At 39.0% G+C, this 19,783-nt stretch overlaps 1 protein-coding gene across 9 annotated transcripts in view; it reads left to right on the forward strand.

The window, feature by feature from the left end:
• Positions 1 to 5,619: 5,619 nt before the first annotated feature.
• The window catches only part of NCOA6 (nuclear receptor coactivator 6), a 97,025-nt gene continuing 82,861 nt past the window's right edge, over positions 5,620 to 19,783 (forward strand). For 7 of the 9 annotated variants that reach the window (XM_087853631.1, XM_045806392.2, XM_087853632.1 and 4 more), the window contains exon 1: positions 5,620 to 5,819. The gene's annotated coding sequence lies outside the window, so the exon portion shown is untranslated. Of the gene's footprint in view, positions 5,820 to 15,122; positions 15,199 to 17,217; positions 17,342 to 18,856; positions 18,995 to 19,783 lie in introns of those variants that run through there. The other 2 variants (XM_087853629.1, XM_087853630.1) reach the window with 2 other exon arrangements.

A 19,783-nucleotide genomic window follows, 5' to 3' on the forward strand; every position in this document is an offset into this window, starting at 1 on the left:
GCAGAAAATTGTACATATGTTCATCCAAAGACGTACAAGAATATTCATGGTAGCACTTTAAAAAATTGACCCAAAGTGGAAAATCACCAACAAGAGAATGGATAAATTGTGATATATTCAATTAAGAGAATGTTATGCAGCAATGAAAAGGACAAACTACAACTATATGTTAACAATATAGATGAATCCCAAAAACATAAAATTAAGCGAAAGAAGCCAGACTCAAAAGAGTACACTCTCTATGGTTCCATTTATATAAAGTTTAACATCTGACATGCCTAATCTATGGAGTTAGAAGTCAGGATACTGTTTACCTTCAGGGGTATGAGTAACGACTGGAAAGGGAGCACTAAGGGGCATTTGTGAAGCTGGCAATGTTCTATTTCTCAATTTAGGTGTTGCATAGATAAGTGTTGTATACTTTCTGAAAATTCATCAGGAATTAACACTTAGGACTTGTGTATCTTTATGTCTTTGTGTTATACTCTAATAAGTTTTAAAATTTCAGAGTATTTTTGAAAACAGGTGTTTTTTTTTTAAAGATTTTATTTATTTGAGAGAGAGAGCGCAGGAAGGAGAGGTAGAGGGAAAGGAGAAGCAGGCTCCCCGCTGAGCAGGGAGCCCAATGTGGGGCTCGATTCCAGGATCCTGGGATCATGACCTGAGCCGAAGGCAGCTGCTTAACCAACTGAGCCACCCAGGTGCCCGAAAACAAGTTAAGTCCTAAGAATAGTTCTTCTTCTTTTTTTTTTTTGTCACTTCTTTTCGATTCTGTAGTTATCACTCTATTTCTATTTTTCAATCTTTATTTCCTAAGAGCTATTGCTTGCCCATATCAAGCCTTTATGCAAAGTAGAAGTGACTCCTCTTCAAGGCACCTGTATTTCCTGTTGTCTGAAATTGTTGAGCTGATTTTATTTATTTATTTATTTATTTTATTTATTTATTTATTTATTTATTTTAAAGATTTTATTTATTTATGTGACAGAGAGACAGCCAGCGAGAGAGGGAACACAGCAGGGGAGTGGGAGAGGAAGAAGCAGGCTCCCAGAGGAGGAGCCCGATGTGGGACTCGATCCTGGAACGCCGGGATCATGCCCTGAGCCAAAGGCAGACGCCCAACGACTGCGCCACCCAGGCGCCCTTGAGCTGATTTTATAACAAGGCATTTTACTGCCATCTACTGGGAAATAATCACAATAAAGTTATAAATTACAGTGAATAGTAGTACCCACTTAGAGGTGATGTCCACTTGCAAGACACAACTTGTCCAACTAAATGTGGTAAACTTGTTTGGCACGTTTGTGACGAACCCCGTAGACAGGAGAACGTTGACACTCTCTAGATGGTTTTGTTCTTTCTTTTTATTCCTGTTTGATGTTGTTCTTAAAGACATGGTCAAAGTATTCACTGCAAAAGCTTGAGCTCATTTGGACTAACATGTGAAAGCAAAACTTCAATAAATGCTAATCAATTTGTTTATGTCAAAGAACAAATGATTTGCTTTTTCTTTACCCAAGTCTGAATCCAGAACAATCCTGGTTGTCTTAGGACTGCTTTTTTTGCTCAAAACATTCTGTGAAATAGCTTTATACTCTCTTAGGAAGCCTCTGTGAATCTGGCATTGCTGAAGCCATCATAAGTGCTAGGTACTCTTCTATAACGTTTTATATCACTAATTCATTTAATCCTCTACCCTTATTATATAAGGTGCCCTTATTATCTGCATCTTACAGATGAGTCAACTGAAGCACGAAAAAGTTCATTTCTATTACAAGTGATGATATTACCAAAAAACCTTCTTTGGGGGAGCTTACAGTCTATTAGGGACACAAAATAAAAACCATGTAAGCTTTAAGCAACAAACGAAAGGGGATGCCTGGGTGGCTCAGTTGGTTAAGAGTCTGCCTTTGGCTCAGGTCATGATCCCTAGAGTTCTGGGATTGAGTCCCGCACTGGGCTTCTTGCTCAGCAAGGAGCCTGCTTCTCCTTCTGCCTCTGCTGCTGTCCTTCCTCGTGCTCTCTCTCTCACTCTGACAAATAAATAAAATCTTAAAACAAACAAAGGGGGAAATACTTTGGACCCTGTTGGAAAATCATTTTTCTCCTTTTGGTTCCAGTTTCCTCATCTGTATAGCAAGAGGGTTGAATTTTTCCCAAGGTCACATAACTAATAAATGGCAGAACTAGAATCCAAATTTGGGTATTTTGGTTTCAGAGCCCAAACTTGTGATCACTAGGCTATATTTAGTGCCAGTTTATGGCCTGTTTCTGTCCTTTTGCTGACTTCCTGTAGACAATAAATATTTATGTTGCTTCTGCTTCTGCTATTTTCACCTACAGAAAGTGTAGGTGCCCAAGTGGGTCCCTAGATCCTACCTCCCAGCATCCTCGTTAATCCCAGGAAAACTTATGACCCTCAGTTTAAGGACATGGATAAAAGGTAAAAATGAAGATAGTGGTTCACGTTCTGGCATGTTTTTTTTTTAATTGTGGTAAAATATAGAATTAATTTCACCATTTTAACTATTTTTAAGTGTACAGCCCTGTGGCATTAGGTACGTTCATTTCTGTGCAACTATCACTAACACCCATCTCCAGAACTCTTTCATCTTCCCCAACTGAAACTCTATAGCCATTAAACAGTAACTCTCCATTTCCCCTTCCGGCTAGCCCATGGCATTTCTACTTTCTATTCTATTCTTTCAGTTCTACAGTATTCTACTTTCTGACTCTATGAATTTGACTATCTAGAAACCTCCTATAAGAGGAATCATATAATATTTTTCCTTTTGTGACTGGTTTATTTCACCTAGCAAAAGTCTTCAAGGTTCATCTTTGTTGTAGCATGTGTCAAAATTTCCTTCCTTTTTAAGGCTGAATGATATTCCATTGTATGTTGTATAGACCATATTTTTAAAAAAGATTTTATTTATTTATTTGACAGAGAGACAGAGAGAGAGGGAATGCAAGCAGGGTGGGCGGGAGAGGGAGAAGCAGGCTTCCCGCTGAGCAGGGAGCCCAATGCGGGGCTCGATCCCAGGACTCTGAGATCAGGACCTGAGCCGAAGGCAGATGCTTAAGGACTGAGTCACCCAGGTGCCCCATAAACCACATTTTGTTTATCATTCATCTGATAGACATTTGGGTTGCTTCTACATTTTGGATCTGGTGAATAATGCTGCTATGAACATGAGTGTATGACATCTGCTCAGGTCCCTGCTTCTACTTTTTTGGGAGGGAATATTCAGAAGTGGAATTGCTGAATCAATGGTAATTCTATGTTTAACTTTTGAGGAACCTCCAAATTGTTTTCCACAGCTGCTGCATCATTTACATTCATACCAGCAAAGCATAATTGTTCCAATTTCTCCATATCCTCACCAACACTTGAAATTTTCTGGTTTGTGTGTGTGTGTGTTTTCTTTTATAATGGCCATCCTAATGGGTGTAAAATGGTCTCAGGTGGTTTTGATTTGCTTTGCCCTAATGACTAGAGATATGGAACGTCTTTTCATGTGCTTACAGGCCATTTGTATGTCTTCTTTGGAGAAATGTCTATTCAAGTCCTTGGCCCATTATTAAATAGGATTTTTGTTGATGTTGAGTTTCTAGAATCTTTCAGAGCTTTCTTACCCCTAGAAATTTTTGTGAGACTTGGAGGCTTGTGGATGATGTCATCTCAGTCTCTGGGCTGGCTTCTGGCAGGAACTTTGTTTAACTAGTTTCTCATTCAGTCTTTCAGATTAATTCATTAATCAAGTAACTAATTTTATCATTATCCAAAGAGTCACTCTTTGGCTATGTCAGATTTCTAGGCTACCATAAAAGAAGATATGTGTATATGTTTATATGAAGTTCAAGAATTGTCAAACTTGATCTAAGGTGCTAGAAGTCAAAATAGTCATGCCTCTGGGAGAGCAAGTATTAATGGGGAGGGGACATATAAGAGGAGATAAAAGGGAACTTTCTGGATTAATAGTTCTATAACCTGATCAGGGTGGTGGCAACACAAGAACACAGGTAAAAATTTATTATGCATATACTTCAGATGTTTGCATTTTGCTGTATGTAAATTATACCTCACTCTTTAAAAGTTAAAAGAAAAAGCTTTAAAAAATTTCCCCCCAGGATCTTATAAGACCTTTTGGTGTTAATTTCATAGGCTCAAGGACCTGAGATGCCTCCTTGTGGCCCTCTTTATTTTTCTTTGCCCTCTGGGGCCCATCACCTAGTACAGTGTACAGGATTCACAAACACAACAAATACTTATTGAGCACTCCTCTGTGCCAGACACTGTGCTATATGCTGAGGAAACGATGGCAAGCAAGATGGATAATGTCTCCCTCCTTTTGGAGTCCACAGTCTAGTGGTGAAGAAAAGGAATAAACAACCTAGTATGTCCTATTGAGGACAAGTAAGAGAACTCTCTGGGGAATGGTCAGGGACCAAGTCCTTGAGGTAGTGATGTCTGAGCTGGGATCTGAAGGCTGATGAGTTATCTAAGTAGGGAAAGCATTTCAGGCAGCAGGATCAGCATGTTCAAGGGTCCTGAGAAGGGAGGAAGTACAATGTGTGAAGAAGATCACTGTAACTACAGCACAGAAAGAGAAGTAGAGGGCCCTAAGATAAGTCTGGAGATGTGGCAAGGGCAACAGCAAGACATCTATTTGACCTGTATCTTAAGAGCAATATGGACCATTAAACACTTTTAAATAGGGGAGAGACACGATAAAATTTCTGACTTAGAAACATTACTCTGACAGCAGGGTGGAGAAAAGATTGAAGGGGAGCCAGGGAGGATGTGAAAAGCCTTAGATCACTACTGCACCAGTCCAAGCACACCATGTGTGCTCAATGGAATGAAAGGACTCCAAACTCCTTTCCTTAAACGAGACTAGTATGCCTGACCAACATGCAATCCGTTTACAATACACAGGCTCATCTTCTGTCTTCTGTGATGCTCATGACAGACTCAACTCCCATTTTACAGATGAGGAAGCTGAGGTTCAGAGGCAAAGAAAGTCACATAGCTATCAAGAGTGAAAGCCAGTTCTGAATTCAGGCCTGTATAACACATCAATTCCAGTGCTGGGAGGCCTCCCTACATTTGGGGAGAGGGGAGGCGCCACATTCCCTTGCACCTATGGAGCTTGCTAGGATGGTGATAGGAAAAAGTAGAGAGGGACTTACAGGCAAATAATAATAACGTCTACAGGTTATCTTTATCACCATTAATGTTATTAGACACTATGTGTCAGGCACTGTGCCCAGTGCTTTCCACGTCTTCCCACGTTCCCCCTTTGCAAGCACTATTGTTATCCCCATATTTCAGATCGTTAACAGAGTCTTGGAGAGCTGACTTGCTCAAGGACACTCGGTCAGAGCCCTACTATAGGGCTGTGCACTGACTCTGAAGGGGAGCCAAGAGCCACTAATGGTATTACAGCTCCAGGAGACAAGAGACTCTCCCAAACCGGACACTAAGCTCTGTACCCAAATGAGCGGGCGCACGCTCCGCCTCGCGCTCTCGGAGACGTTTGGCCACGTGATCAGGGCCCGCCCCCTCCCGCCCCGCCCCCTCCCGCGCTCCCACCCTCTCTCCCTCCCTCCCCCTCCCTCCCGGGCCGGTCCGGCCCATCCCCCTCCCCGCCGGCTCCCTGAGGCCCTGCCGGGTCGGGCTGCGGGCGGCCGGGCGCCGACGGCCAGACAGACGGACGCACGCGAGGACGGACTGACGGACACACGGAGGGCGGCGGGCACGCACGGCCCGGGCCGCTGCTCCGAGGCCCGCCCGGGAGGGCTGGGGCCGCGCTCAGGTGAGGTGACGGCGACGCGGGCCCGTAAAGGATGGGCCAGCCGGGCGTGTGGGGTCCCGGCTCTGCTGGCTCCGCGGGAAGGAGGCGCCGCCCGGGTCGGGCGCGGGAAAATGGCGCCGGCCGGCAGTGGAACACGGCTCCTGTGCGGGCCCGGCCCGGAGCCGCCCCGCCCGCCGCGCTCGTGTCCCCGTCGCCATGTTGGGGAGCGGGCCCCGAGCCTGAGGGCGGGGGTGCTGGAGGGAGCGGGGGCCGGCTGGGGTTGGGGAGGGTGCGAGACGCGGGGTCTGGGGCGCTGAGGGAGTGCAGGGCCGGCCGGGGTCTGCACAGGGTGGCGCTCCAGGCCCGAGGAACTGGCGGGAGCCGACCGTGGGGTCGTGGCCGGGGGTCGAGAAGGGACACTGAGTCCAAATGGAACTGGGGTCAGGGTCCGTGAGGCTGGAGGCTAGGACTGGAGTTTGGTTAGGCTGTTCGTCTTCAGGACCCCAAGGCAGGCAGGACCCAGAGGGTGTGGGGTCCGAGCTCTGGCTGTCAGAGCCGGGACAGTTCTTTGTGGAGGGCGGGGGGGGGGGGCTGTTGATTAGAAATATTAGAAATGGGGGCCCTTTGGATGCAGGCGCGAGTATCAGATTGGAGCAGTTCTCGGAGTCGCAGGGCCGAATTGCAAAGCCTTATAACTCCCAAGAGACTGAGGACATATGTTCCCCTAGTATATTTTACTCCCTATTGGGAAGAGCAACAGAAAATAGGAAGACTTTGATGAGAAAGAGGGAAAAGGGTGACTGAGGTTTGGGTGCAGGAGCTGGCCAGCAAAGGGGTGCATGGAGTGGAACTGGTTGGCAAGAAGAAAGAGCCTCCATCAACTTAGGGAGTTTGTGTGTGTCTTTAAAAGGAGGGACCGGGCTGTTTGTGGGCGGTGACCCAAGGTGTCTTCCCAGGAAGGGGACTGCCCACTGTTTTAAGAGCAGGGTCACCTGGGGAGGTCATCAGAAAGGCGTTTTTGAAGCCAGTAAGAATGGTGAAGAGGAATGAATGTGTAAAAACTACAAGGGTCTTAGAGATCATGTAACAATTTCAGATCAAGTAGTGATTTTAGCTGAGATATAGAAAGGTAAAGATGACTCCTCAAGATCTTACAAGTTCCTGGCCCAGGAGGTCCTCTGCCTGCTCATTCAATACACTGCCTTAGAGGAATTTGTTAGCTCTAAGAAAAGTGTTAAGGGGCAGCATATATCAAAGAACTGTTCATCTGCTTTGTTTTGGTAATTAGTTTGTCAGTAGAAAACTGAAGGGGGATACAAAAAAAGTACAGGTGACCAGCTATTTGATTATTTCCAACCCAACTGCGTTTGTGCAAAGAAGTTCTCTTCAGGACTCTTTTGACTTCTAACTTTCTAGAGTTTTAAGAGATGCTCCTTCTGTTCTGGGTGTTTACTGTATAGCAAAGGGACACAGAAAGTGGAAAAAGATAACAGTGAAAGATGGTACACACCCAGGATCTCTATCATGATCAAACTTCAATTAAAGTTTGATCAAGATAGAGAAGAGTTCAAAGTTCATTTGGGTTATGGAAGAATTCTGAGGGAAACTATGCAAATCAGTCATGAAATAGTAGTCCAGGGTTCCCGTAAAATCAACAAGGACTTTCAACAAAAAGGTTATGAAGATGTCCATAGCAACTAAGATTTCCAATATATATTCAGTACGTATATGACATACATAGATACAGCATCAAGATTCATTTGTTCTGGGTCTTTCTAACGCAAGAAGGTCTGACTGTGCAATGGGACCCTCTGGCATCTAGTGAAGCTGCTCAGAATGATAGTAACCCCTCTCAGAATAATATTTTTAATTGAGTAAAACAAAATACTGTATTATAGAGAAAACTATTATATTGAAATACCAAAATACACAAATTATAAAATAGTAACATAAATATACTTTATCAGTACATTAAGAAATCAGATCTAGTGATGGGTCTGATAATTACAGTTTTAAACACATGATGAACATAATACTTAAGATATTAGCAACAACTGTAATATGATGTAAAGATATCTGTGCCGGGGCGCCTGGGTGGCGCAGTCCTTAAGCATCTGCCTTTGGCTCAGGGCGTGATCCCAGAGCTCTGGGATCCAGCCCCGCGTCAGGCTCCTCTGCTGAGAGCCTGCTTCTTCCTCTCCCACTCCCCCTGCTTGTGTTCCCTCTCTCGCTGGCTGTCTCTCTCTCTGTCAAATAAATAAAATAAAATCTTAAAAAAAAAAAAAGATATCTGTGCCATATGACAGGGTCACATATACTGCTGATACTAGAGTGGTTTGTTGCCTATAATTCCTATTTGAAGAAAATGGTAACTTTCAGTTAAAGGTTAGTGAAAATAAAGAGGTAGTTTTTTGTTTTCTTTTTATTTTTTTTTAACATTTCTTTAGAGGATTTATGAGGGAACCCACTTCTGCCAAACGTTAGCAGTTAATAATTTCCCAAACAACAGAAAAAAGTACGCCCTCCCCAATTAAATACAATTAGTTTTTTGTTTTCTATCCAAGTTCACAGACCCCTCTGAATTCTACCTGTCGATTCCCATCTATGAACCCCAGGTTAAGAAAGCCTACTCCTACCACCAAGCATGTCTTCCATTCAACAGACATTTACTGTGCACATATGTCTAGCATTATGCCAGGCTCTGAGGATTCAAAGGCCTTTAAGGCAAGGTCTTTTCACTTTAGATATTCAGTCTCATGAGAGAAATGAACATATAAACAATGATAATTCAGGATGAATACCAAAGCCGTATTAAAGGTTGTAAAAACACAGAGGTGGGCACGACTCAGCTCTAGGAGTCAGGGAAGGTTTTGTGAAGGGGTGATACTTGAGATGTGTCCTGAAAGGTGGAGGAGTTTGCCAGATGGAGAGTTGGAGAAAAGAGCTTTCCAGGTAAAGGCATGCACTTTCACGACATATAGTTGAATGTGGCGGGAGCATAATACGTGTGTGGAAAAAGTAGTCAGAAATGAAATGGAACTGTTGTTTGGAACCTGGCTGTGAAGGACTTTGCTAAGGAGTTTGGACTGAATCTTTAGCTGATAGGGAGGCATTCATGGTTTTCAAGGAGAAAGAGTATGATTTGGTTCAATTTTTAGGAAATAAATGGATGTCTTTGAATGGAGGGTAAACTGGACAGCAGGGAAGAGGTAACGAGGGCCTAGTCAAGACAGAGGCTGTGAGCTTTGAATGTTAGAATTTTCAGATATTGATAATTGACATTGCACATGGTAAGAGAAAAGGAATATTTTAGATTTTTGGTTTGGAATGGTGGCTGTCAAAGAGGTTATAAAAAGGGTGAAAGGAAGATGAAGCAATAATTGTCACAAATTAGGGAGAAGTTTTTTGGGGTAGAGTAATAGACTTGGAAACCATTGAGAAGCTGTCAAGTGTGGTGCAGTTTTCGCTTAAGGAAATCAGAGGTAAGTGTCAGCAGACATAAAAAGCAGGGAAAGAGGTGCCTGGTTGGCTCAGTCAATTAAGTGGTTGCCTTTGGCTCAGGTCATGATCTCAGGGTCCTGGGATCGTGCCCCATGTCGGGGTCCCTGCTCAGTGGGAAGTCTACTTCTCCCTCTCCTTCTCCCTTTGCTTGTGCTCTCTCTGTCTCTCGCTCACTCTCTCTCTTTCAAATAAATAAAATCTTTAAAAAAAAAAATTTCCAAATTAAAAAAAAAAAAGGCAGGGAAAGTAGGGAATGTAGGAAAATCACAACTATCTATGTCAGAGGCCAGCGAACTATGGGCCCTGTCAAATTTGGTCCACCACCTATTCAGGTAAATAAAGTTTTATTGCAACACAGGCATAGTTACTCATTTACGTATTGTCTTTAGCTGCTTTCACACTACCAGTGGCAGGGTTGAGTAGTTGTATAGAGAAGATAGGTAGTCCACAAAGCTGAAAATATTTACTGTCTGGCCCTTTACTAAAGATGCTTGCCAGTCTGATCAGTGTCTGAGGATTGGATGTTCAGCTTCTGGTTTGCCATCTAGTTCCTATAAAATGGAGAATAACCATCTTGGCTTTGTCCTTCTGGCTGGGTCCCCCATGCTCTGTGTATCTGCAGTATGACATAGAGCCCTGAATATTTTATATTGGTCAGCGATGCCAAGGTCTGTTCTGGGGTCTGCTGTGTGGCAGCTGTGGTGGTGGCAGGTTTTCACAGCTTAGACCATGCTGGGGCTTATTTTGCCATTTGACTATTCGGTTGTCTTCAAAAGATTTCCTTATAGTTTCTGATTAGTAATCCTTTGTTGGTTATGTGTATTATAGATATAATTTCCCAGATTGTTGTTAATCTTTAAAATCTTTTTCTCTTGTTAAAAAAAGTTGTGAATTTTAACAAAGTCAAATCTATCAATCTTTCCCTCCCCCAAGATTTTGCAATTATTCTTTATATTATCTTCTTGAATCTCCACTGTTTTGCCTTTGATGTTTAGATCTGTAGAGTTGACTCTTAATGTATGATGTGAGATAGGGTCCAGTTTCATTGTTTTTGTATATATAACCAATTATCCCAGCACCATTTATTGAATGGCACTTCGTTTTCAAATTGTGTGCTCTTTTCGTGGAGTCTGACTAAGGTCCAAATTCTAGCTCTACCGCTTGCTAATTGTGTGACCTTGGGCAAGTTGTGTAACCTCTTTGTGCCTCAGTTTCCTCAGCTTTTATTTTATGTATGTATGTATGAATATATGTAGTATGTATGTATGTGTGTAGCTAGCTAGCCAGCCAGCCCAACGTGGGACTTGAACTCACCGCTGCAAGATCAAGAGTCGCATGCTCTGCTTACTGAGCCAGCCAGATGTCCCAAGTTTCCTCAGCTTTTAAAATAAGGGTAATAGTATTTATCTCATAGGGTTGTGAGGATTAAGTGAGTTAATTCATGTAGCGTGTGGAACAGTGTGGCACCTAGAAAATGCTCACTAATGTTAGCTTATATTTAGCATTATTGTTTGTTTCTGATGTCTAGCACCTGGCTCAGAGTAGGGGCTCAATGTACTCAACACAGTTGTCTGTTTAATTTGGTTTTCAGGTCAAAACAGAATGGTTGAGAGGTAGACTGAGTGTTCCAGGAGATGCTTCCAGTTGCTGCAGTTTTAGCTGCTGTCTCAGACTTCCTGCTGAGTTGGAACCCCTTTCACCCCATCACTTCTCTATCAGAGAACTCTTGTAGCAGAGGATGCAAACCAGCAGTCCGTGGTTGGATTTGACCAGCAGACATGTTTTGTTTGGCTCAAATGTACATAGACTTCGGACTTTACCTCAAAAATTTGGAATATCTATCAACACCAAACTCATATTCTCTCATAGCAATAGAGTAAAAGCTAAGGCTTTTAGGTATGATGGGTGTTTGTTTCCTAATGCTCTGTGGTCCTCATTACTCTATTGTTTTGCTCATTTACTTTTATTACTCTGTAGGCATTTGATTTTCTGGTTCTTACTTCACTGAGGTTTTAAATATTATCTCTTCTAAACCAATAAATGATATGTTGGGGTAAGGATCAGGATGGTCAGAAATTGACAGATGAATTTGTGGGCAGGTAAAAGCCAAAGTCTGTTTCTAAGGATGAGTCATTCTTAATCATAATGAATAAAATGATAACTGAAATTAAAAGATGAGATGAAATTCATTTCAAATCACTGAACATTTAGGCATCTACTATGTGCTGGGTACATTAGACATTACCACATTCGTGGTAGGAAAGAAAACTAGCTGGCCAGCTTTATAAAACAGTACAGAAGAGGTCTTTTTAATTGTGATGTGGAGCTGTTTTCTAAGAGAGTGATTGGATGAGAGAAAGGAAAAACAGAAATTCATTCATTTGTCAAACATTTATTGAGCCCTGCCGTGTGTATTAGGCTAGAACTCTGCAGGATACAAAGGTGATTCTAGTCAGAGTTTAAGTGTCATGTGGGGTATAGGTAATGTGTTGTGGAGCTGGAATATCAGAGGATGGTACTGAAAGAGGTAGCCTTTAATGGAGCTGCCAAGAATGGTGTAGAGATATGTTTTTAGGAAATAGTAAAGAGTCCAGTTTGGCTGGAGAACAGGATTGTTACTGGGCTGTGGTTGAAGGTCAGGCTGGAAATGGAGATTGAACAACAATAGCAATAATAATAGTAGTAGCTCACATTTTTTGCATGTATACTATTTGCCAGATAACTTGCCAAGTATTTAATAAGTAGTATTTCTTTTAATCCTCACAACAACCCTGTGAGATAGTGCACTAATTTTTATACCTTTTTACAGATAAACTGAGGAAAAGAGCTAACATTTGTTGGGGAAAGAATTTGAGTCCAGGCAGTCTAATTCCAAGGCCTGTGTTAGTCTCTGTATACTATAAAGTGAGTCAGGGAGGGCTTTGAATCCTTTTCAGTTCCAACCTGGGAAGTTTGGACTTGATCTACTAAGTAATGGGGAGTCATCAAAAGTTTTTAGCCATACAGTGACATAATGAAATCTGTACCTTAGGGAAGTAAGCCTGCTAGTGAATGTAGGAACAGCATGAGGAGAAAGGAGAAATATGGAGCTAGTTTACTCTTTTCCTCCTCACTAGATTCAGTGCTCCTTTAGAGCTGACCCTGTGTCTGTTTGTCCCTCCCTTCCTTCAGCTCCTCTGTCTACCTATTGTGTTGTCTGGCACATTTATTTTTAAAAATGTAATCTTTTTCTGTGTCACTTTATTCTAAAAAGGACTTGAGGTGGCTGCCTAGGAGCTCAATAATCATAAACAACTAGAGGCGTAGGTAGATGTATACATGGCTTTGTTGGAGGGAGTAATGTAGCCCTAGAATTTGGTGATAAGCTATATTTTATATATAAGCCCTATAAAGGAAAGCTTGGAACCACATCTTCTTAAACTTGTGAAGAATTGCATTCTGTGGCAGATAGAATATTAATGATGAGTTAATATTAACTATGTTAGTTAAAAAGCTAAACTCAGAAACAGAATGGTGGTTGCTAGGGCCTTCGGGTAGGGGAAATGAAGATATGTTGGTCAAAACATATAAACTTCCAGTTGTGAGGTGAATAAGTTCTGGGGATCTAGAGTACAGCATGGTGACTATAGTTAACAATAATGTATTATATACTTGAAAGTTGCTGAAAGAGTAGATTAGATCTTAAATGTTCTTGCCACACACCAAAAAAAAAAAAAAAAGTAATTATATGAGGTGATGGATGTGTTAACTAAATTTATTGTGGTAATTTTGCAGTATATATGTGTATCCATCTCATTGTACACTTTAAACTAACACAATGCTACATGTTGATTGTATCTCAGTAAAGCTGGGGGAAAAAAATCTTCATCGTTAATAATATTAGTGATCACCAAATTCAGAGGGCATTCATACTTTAAATAGATATTTAGGAATAGATATTTAGGTTTGTATTTAACATTAACCAGCTACAACCACCACCCTGCCCCCTCCCAACCCAATGCACACAAAGAGGCAACAAAAGCTCCCATTAACTGGCACCTTTACCGATATTGAACCTGTTGGGTATTAGTTCTATAGTACCATTAGTTCTATAGTTCTATAGTATATTTTCTAAAGACAAGATAATAGCAGTTTCTCACAGGAAGAAATAGTTGCAAATTTGTTAGATTCCTGTTTTGGATTTTACAGAGGGAAATTGTTCATTAGGTTAAGTCCCTTGTAATTTTAAATATTGTATGAAAGTAAGACCGTGTCCCTTCTATAAAATACAGACTTAAAAAGTTCAAACACTTGGAGAAATCAAAGACATTGTGGTTAACCACCAAATGCTAGTATAGGCGAGGAGATTTTAGGTAAACCAACATCTGACTAGACTTAATAAGAGACTGATCAATAGACCCAAATAATGGATTTGTTAAAATTCTTTCCCATTGTGGATATTAACAGCAGTATGTGCATATACATGTATGCATATATCAGTGTGAAATATATTGATATAACTGGTATAAGTCTGAATCTAGGAATGCTTCCTAAAAAGAATGAGCCTTCAACTGAGTTCTTTTAGATTGTGTTCAACTCTTTAGGATATGTGGAGATGACTTACTCAGAAACATTGCGATCAGAATAATTAAGTGTGGAGGAAAATGTGATTGTGATAGTATATATTGACTTCCTACCAGTGTTGAGAGGTATATCCAGTTGGTGAGTAATTAGTTTCTGCCTTGAGGAAACTAATTCAACTGGGAAAGTGATATGAACATAAATAAAAAGGGAGCATAAATGTTTTAAATGAGACTATAAATGCTATGGAAATTCAAGAGAGAGAGAGCACTACTACCAGTTGGAGGATCAGTGAAGGTTTCATGGTAACGGTGGTATATTTCCTAGGGCTGATGTAACAAACTACCATAAGCTGAGTGACTTAAAACAACAAAAATTTATTCTCTTACAGTTCTTGATGCTAGAACCTGAATTCAAGGTGTCAGCAGGGCCATGTTCTCTCTGAGACTTAGGGTAGAATCCTTCTTTGCCTCTTCCTGTCTTTCGTCAGTTCTTGTGATGTTTCTTTTTCTTTTCTTTTTTTCTTTTCTCTTTTCTTTTTTCTTTAAGATTTTTATTTATTTGAGAAAGAGAATGAGCAGGGGGAGGGGCAGAGGGACAAGCAGGCTCCTCGCTGAGTGGGGGTGCTGTGGGGAGATGAGGCCAGATGTAGGACATGCAAATGTTGCTGAGTGGGTAGTATGTGGGAACAGGATAGCACTGCAGAATTCAAAATATGGTGGTTAACTGATTCAAGGATAGCTAATTCAAGCTTTAGGGAGATTCTGTGAGCTAGTGATCTTGGATAATCAGACACCCCAAAGAAAAGCAGATGATTTAACACACCCAGCCTCCCTCATTTGCCCATGCCAGTAATTTTTCACCAGGACAGTCAGGGAATCCTTCTTACGTAAAAAACAACACTTGCAAAAACACCACAACAAACTTTGAGGGTTTTTTAGCCTGTTGGTTGGTCATCCATGGACATTGAGATACATTAGCTTTTTAGGATCTGTATTCAGAAGTCTCTCTATGGATTTCAGTATTAATAATCATGTCACTCTTCATTTTCTTTCAAATTTTTCTTCAAAATCACCTCTTTTCCATCCTTTTTTTTCTCTCTTGATTTTTCTCAGAACTCTCTTCAGTCTTTCCATATCTTTTCTAAACATCTGACTAATGGAAAGAATTGAGGGAGATTGTGTACTGTCCAAGCCAATACACTTTTTTTCTGTGTCATTTAAAAAAAAATTTTTTTTTGTTATTTTTTTTAATTTTAAGTAGACTCCATGTCCAACATAGGACTTGAACTCACGGCCCGGAGATCAAAAGCTGCATGCTCTACCACTAAACCAGCCAGGTACCCCTTTTCTTCATCCTTTTAATGATAGTGATGTTGATTTTTGTCCACAATAGGACTTTATTCAAATTGTGAATGCTCATTCAAACTGTGGTGGGCAGTAGAGCTCAGGTGCTTATCCTTATTTGTCTCTAGGCAGTTCTTCCTGATTGTATATTTGCATTGTTCATGCATTCTCTAAGAGCATGTGTCCCCATGACATTTTTAAAATTGTGTTTAAATATTACAAACAAAAAACTGTCTAGTCATTAGCATATGTGTACAATCTTTACAAGTTTAATTCATATAGTTTTTTATAGTTTTTTCATTGGGCAATTTATTGAGGTACTTTTCCACATGTTTATATACTTATTTTTATTGGATACATAATAACCAAAGTTTAAATATTCTCTGTTTATTTGGCATTTGGGTGATTACCTTTTGTTTTCATTTTTGGTTTGCAATTCTTTTTTCCCCCCAATTTTTTTCTTAGACTATATTCTCTAAAATGATACAGTTTGGTCTAAGGATAATTACTTTTTAGCTATCTTGTCAGCTCATTCTTTAGAATAACTACCAGTTTATATTGCTATGAGCCACAAGTTATTATTGGATTTTATAATTTTTTTCTTCCAGTATAATAGTGGTACCTCACAGGTTTTTGGATTTTTAAAATATTTTAAATATTTTATTATGAAAAATTTCAAACATACAAAAACAACCCCTGAAATAGTAGAATAAACACCCTTATACCCACCACCTGTATTCAATGTATAGCCATATGCTTAATAAAATACTCATTGTGTTAAATCTTTTAAAAATAAAGACATTGTGAAACTATGCCTTTAAACATTTTAGCATGCATCTCTTACAAATACAGACATTCTTCTGCATAATCACAATACTGCTGTCACACCCAACAAATTATCAGTAATTCCTTGATATTATCTAACATTAAGAACGTATTTAAGTTTCCCTCATTGTCTCCAAAATAACTTTTATAGCTGACTTACTCAAAGTGGAATCAAATTTAAGGACCATGCATTGCATTTGCATGTTATTATTTATGTAGTTGTAGTCTTTTTAAAATCTGGAACAGTTCCCATTCCTTGTCTGCTTCCTCACCTTTTTAATTTTTTTCATGGCATTGATTTGTTGAGACCAGAACAGTTTTAATGTCCTACATTCTGGATTTATCTGATTATTTTCTTTGTGATATTTATTCCTTTTTTCCTCATAGTTCTCTAAACTGGAAGGTTTAAAGACCTGATTAAATTCTAGCTGAACATTTTGGCCTAAATACTTAAATATTCCTCACATTGCATCATATCACAAGGTACACAAATGTCTAGTTGTCCCACTGTTGATGATAACTTTGATCACAGGTTTAAGGTTGTGACTTCCAGATCTCTCTACTGTGAAGTTGCATTTTCTTCTTCTGTGACTAGCAAATATATTTTTTTACTTTTATTTATAGATGATTATTTTTTAATCTTTGAGCTAGTTTTTCATATCATTTGACTATTTGTTCAGTGTAGATTTGGTATTTTCCTTTTAATTTTGCACTGTGTGTTTAAAAATTTTATTCAGTGTAGCAAAGTGAGTTGTTACAATAGATAAATTTCAAGTTTCAAAATATAGCTGAAATCCAATATAATTTAACCAAAAAAAGGATACAGATTGCAAATATATAATAGGGGACATTTCTTTGACAAGATTTTGTGATGAGATGTGTTTCCTTTTTTTAAAAAACATTCTACACAGACAAACCTAAAAAACATAAAGCTCTTGTATCAAAAATTTCTTTCATTTTTCTTTTTGAAATGGAGGTAAATCTCAAATTCATAAAAGTTGGCTTTACATTTGTTTTACATACCTACCCAAAAAGCACCCAGAATGTATTTTTATTTCTTGTTCTTTGAGTGTTTCATTTGGTTGATTTTATATACCCATTTTTTATCAGTTTTAAATAATTCCTTTTTCTGTCATTATTATAAATTTTTTTCTTATTCTGTTTCTTTTCTGTTATGAATTAAATAGGATTTTCCTTCCAAACCACAAAAGCAAGATAAGCATATTGAAACTATTTGAGCATCATCTGAAGTACATGAAGAAAAAGCCAGCCCTCTCCTCCTCTCCAGTTCCTGTCCTCCAACCTACCCAAGTATAATAATCTAGTGTGATTCTTTCATATTTTTCTCTATAGTCTTAGAAATAAATTACATACTGATTCATTTTCTCTCTTATAAGACTATCATGATGCCATGCACATATTCTACAAATTCTGGTTTTTTTACTTTATAGAATATACATTTCATTCTATGTCATTAAACAGATATCTAATTTATTTTTTTTCTAGCTGCATAATGTTTCATTTATGTAGGTTTCTGAAGGGGCATCAGGTTGTTTCTGATTTTATTTTCCCCATCACAAACAGTGGATATCCTTGTGCATATATCTTTAAGAAATGGAATTTTTACTATGTAGGATAAATCCCCAAATGTGGGGTAAAAGGTAAGCTTACAATGTCAGTATTATGAACTTCAAGGTTATTTTCCATAAAGGTTGTTGCAGTTCTTATTCCCACTTGCACTGGATAAGTTATCTTCTTAGTTTTTGCCAGTCAGCTGAGTGAGAAGAGTTTTCTTATTTTTATTTTCATTTCTCTGACCATTAATAAGTTGTATACCTTCATTAGACATTTGTAGTCCCTATTCTGCAGATTGCCTTCACCAGTTCTTTACTTTTTTTTCTCTTGGGTTGTTAATTTTTTACTCTTTAATCAACTTGCAGATGCTTTTGTGTATTTAGGATATTAAGCCCTTTTTTGTCACATGGTACAAATATATTACCCTGGTCTATCATTTGGCTTTTGACTTTGTGGTTTCTTTTGACTTACAGACTATTTTGATTTTTACCTGATCAGGTCTGTCGGTCTTTATTACTTCTGGGTTCATGCCTTCCTTGCTCATCATCATCCCACTAATGAATTTTTATTTTATTTCTATATTTTTGTTTTATTGTCACTAATTTTTTACCTTAATTTTGTTTTTCTCTTTTTTGCAACTTGGGCAGAGATTTATTTCTTTGTGCTTTTTTTTTTTTTTTTTTTTTTTTTTTTTAGTATAAATAACCTGTTTATCTTGCCATTAAATTTCCTCTTCTGATCAAAATATTCTCTTTTTCATTGTTTGGCAATAACCACAGTATAGATTTTCTAGTTTTTAAGTAATCTCTTTTGAACTTTGAAGAAATACTTTTTAAGTTGTTCCAAGTCATTTTGAATCCTCTGTCTCTGTTTGAAAATATTAGCAATAGTGTATTCACCTAATACAGTTCTATCTACAGGTTTGCTAAGTGGATTTATCTGGGTCATCACTAATGATGGAAGGGTAGCTACAGGATTTAAAAGCTGATCTTAGGACTTCAGTGTTTGATTTAAAAAGTGACAATTTTAAGAGTATAAAGCAAAAGAGAGAGAGAGAGAGAAAAGCCTGACAACACTGTCATTATGAATATAAGACAATGGAGAAGAAACACTGGTAAACTCTTAGAATGATGGCCTAAGGACTTCTGTAATTTAGAGCCCAGATCTCATGATTTAATTCCATTGGAAATTTAATAGAGAAAAAAGCCATTGTTCTTTTTTTTAAAAAGATTTTATTTATTTATTTGACAGAGAGAGAGCACAAGCAGGGGGAGCGGGAGAGAAAGAAGCAGGCTCCCTGCTGGCAGGGAGCCCAAAGCGGGGCTGGATCCCAGGATCCTGGTCATGACCTGAGCTGAAGGCAGTTGCTTAACCGACTGAGCCACCCAGGTGCCCCGCCATTGTTCTTTAAAGTTGTCCTCCATCTTATGGCAAGACAACATTCATTATTATTATTATTTATTATAACATACTTTTCTACTACTTTTAAAATGAAGTCTTTTGTAAAGAAGTGTCACATATAAAATGAAAGACTTTCCTACTACTAAGAAGCTTCAAGTTATTCACTCAGGCCTTAATTTTTCTATTAGGATATTAGAGCAGATGGTTGCCAAGGGCTCTCTAGTTCTTACTCTGCTAAGTTTCTCAGTTTATTTTTAGGGAATTTTTTAGTAGTTCCTATATTGTAGGATTTGATCAACTTTTCAATGTTACTTATATATTTCAAGCATGGATTAAAAGACTGGTACTCATTTATTTATTTTTCTTTACTATAACTTTGTTAGGATTAAAAGAACACGGTGTTGTTCATAATTAGAACATGGCGTGTGAAGTAGTTTTTTTCTAAATTTTACTTTATCCACTTTCATGGCATCTAACAATATGGGGAAAATCTCTTTGGGCCTCTGACTTTGTTGGTTTATATTGTGCTTACTTAAATTAACTATATTTGTGTTAGGATGAGTAGTTCTAGGAATCTCAAATTTCATAGTTCACAAATTTACCTTTTGTTTCTTATACTAAAATGTCAGAATTGAAATTTAAAAATTAATGTTAATATTCCCTAATCCCTTAAATTGTCTATCATTCCTACCAGGAGCAAACCAGTTGTTGTTACAGTATTGAAATGCCAGTCTCTCTGACAGGCATTTTTATGGATCGTTTAAGGATACTAAGTTT

The sequence above is a fragment of the Ursus americanus genome, chromosome 22 (assembly GCF_024610735.1).
Source record: "Ursus americanus isolate L20-20 chromosome 22, mUrsAme1.1.p, whole genome shotgun sequence".
Taxonomy (NCBI): domain Eukaryota; kingdom Metazoa; phylum Chordata; class Mammalia; order Carnivora; family Ursidae; genus Ursus; species Ursus americanus.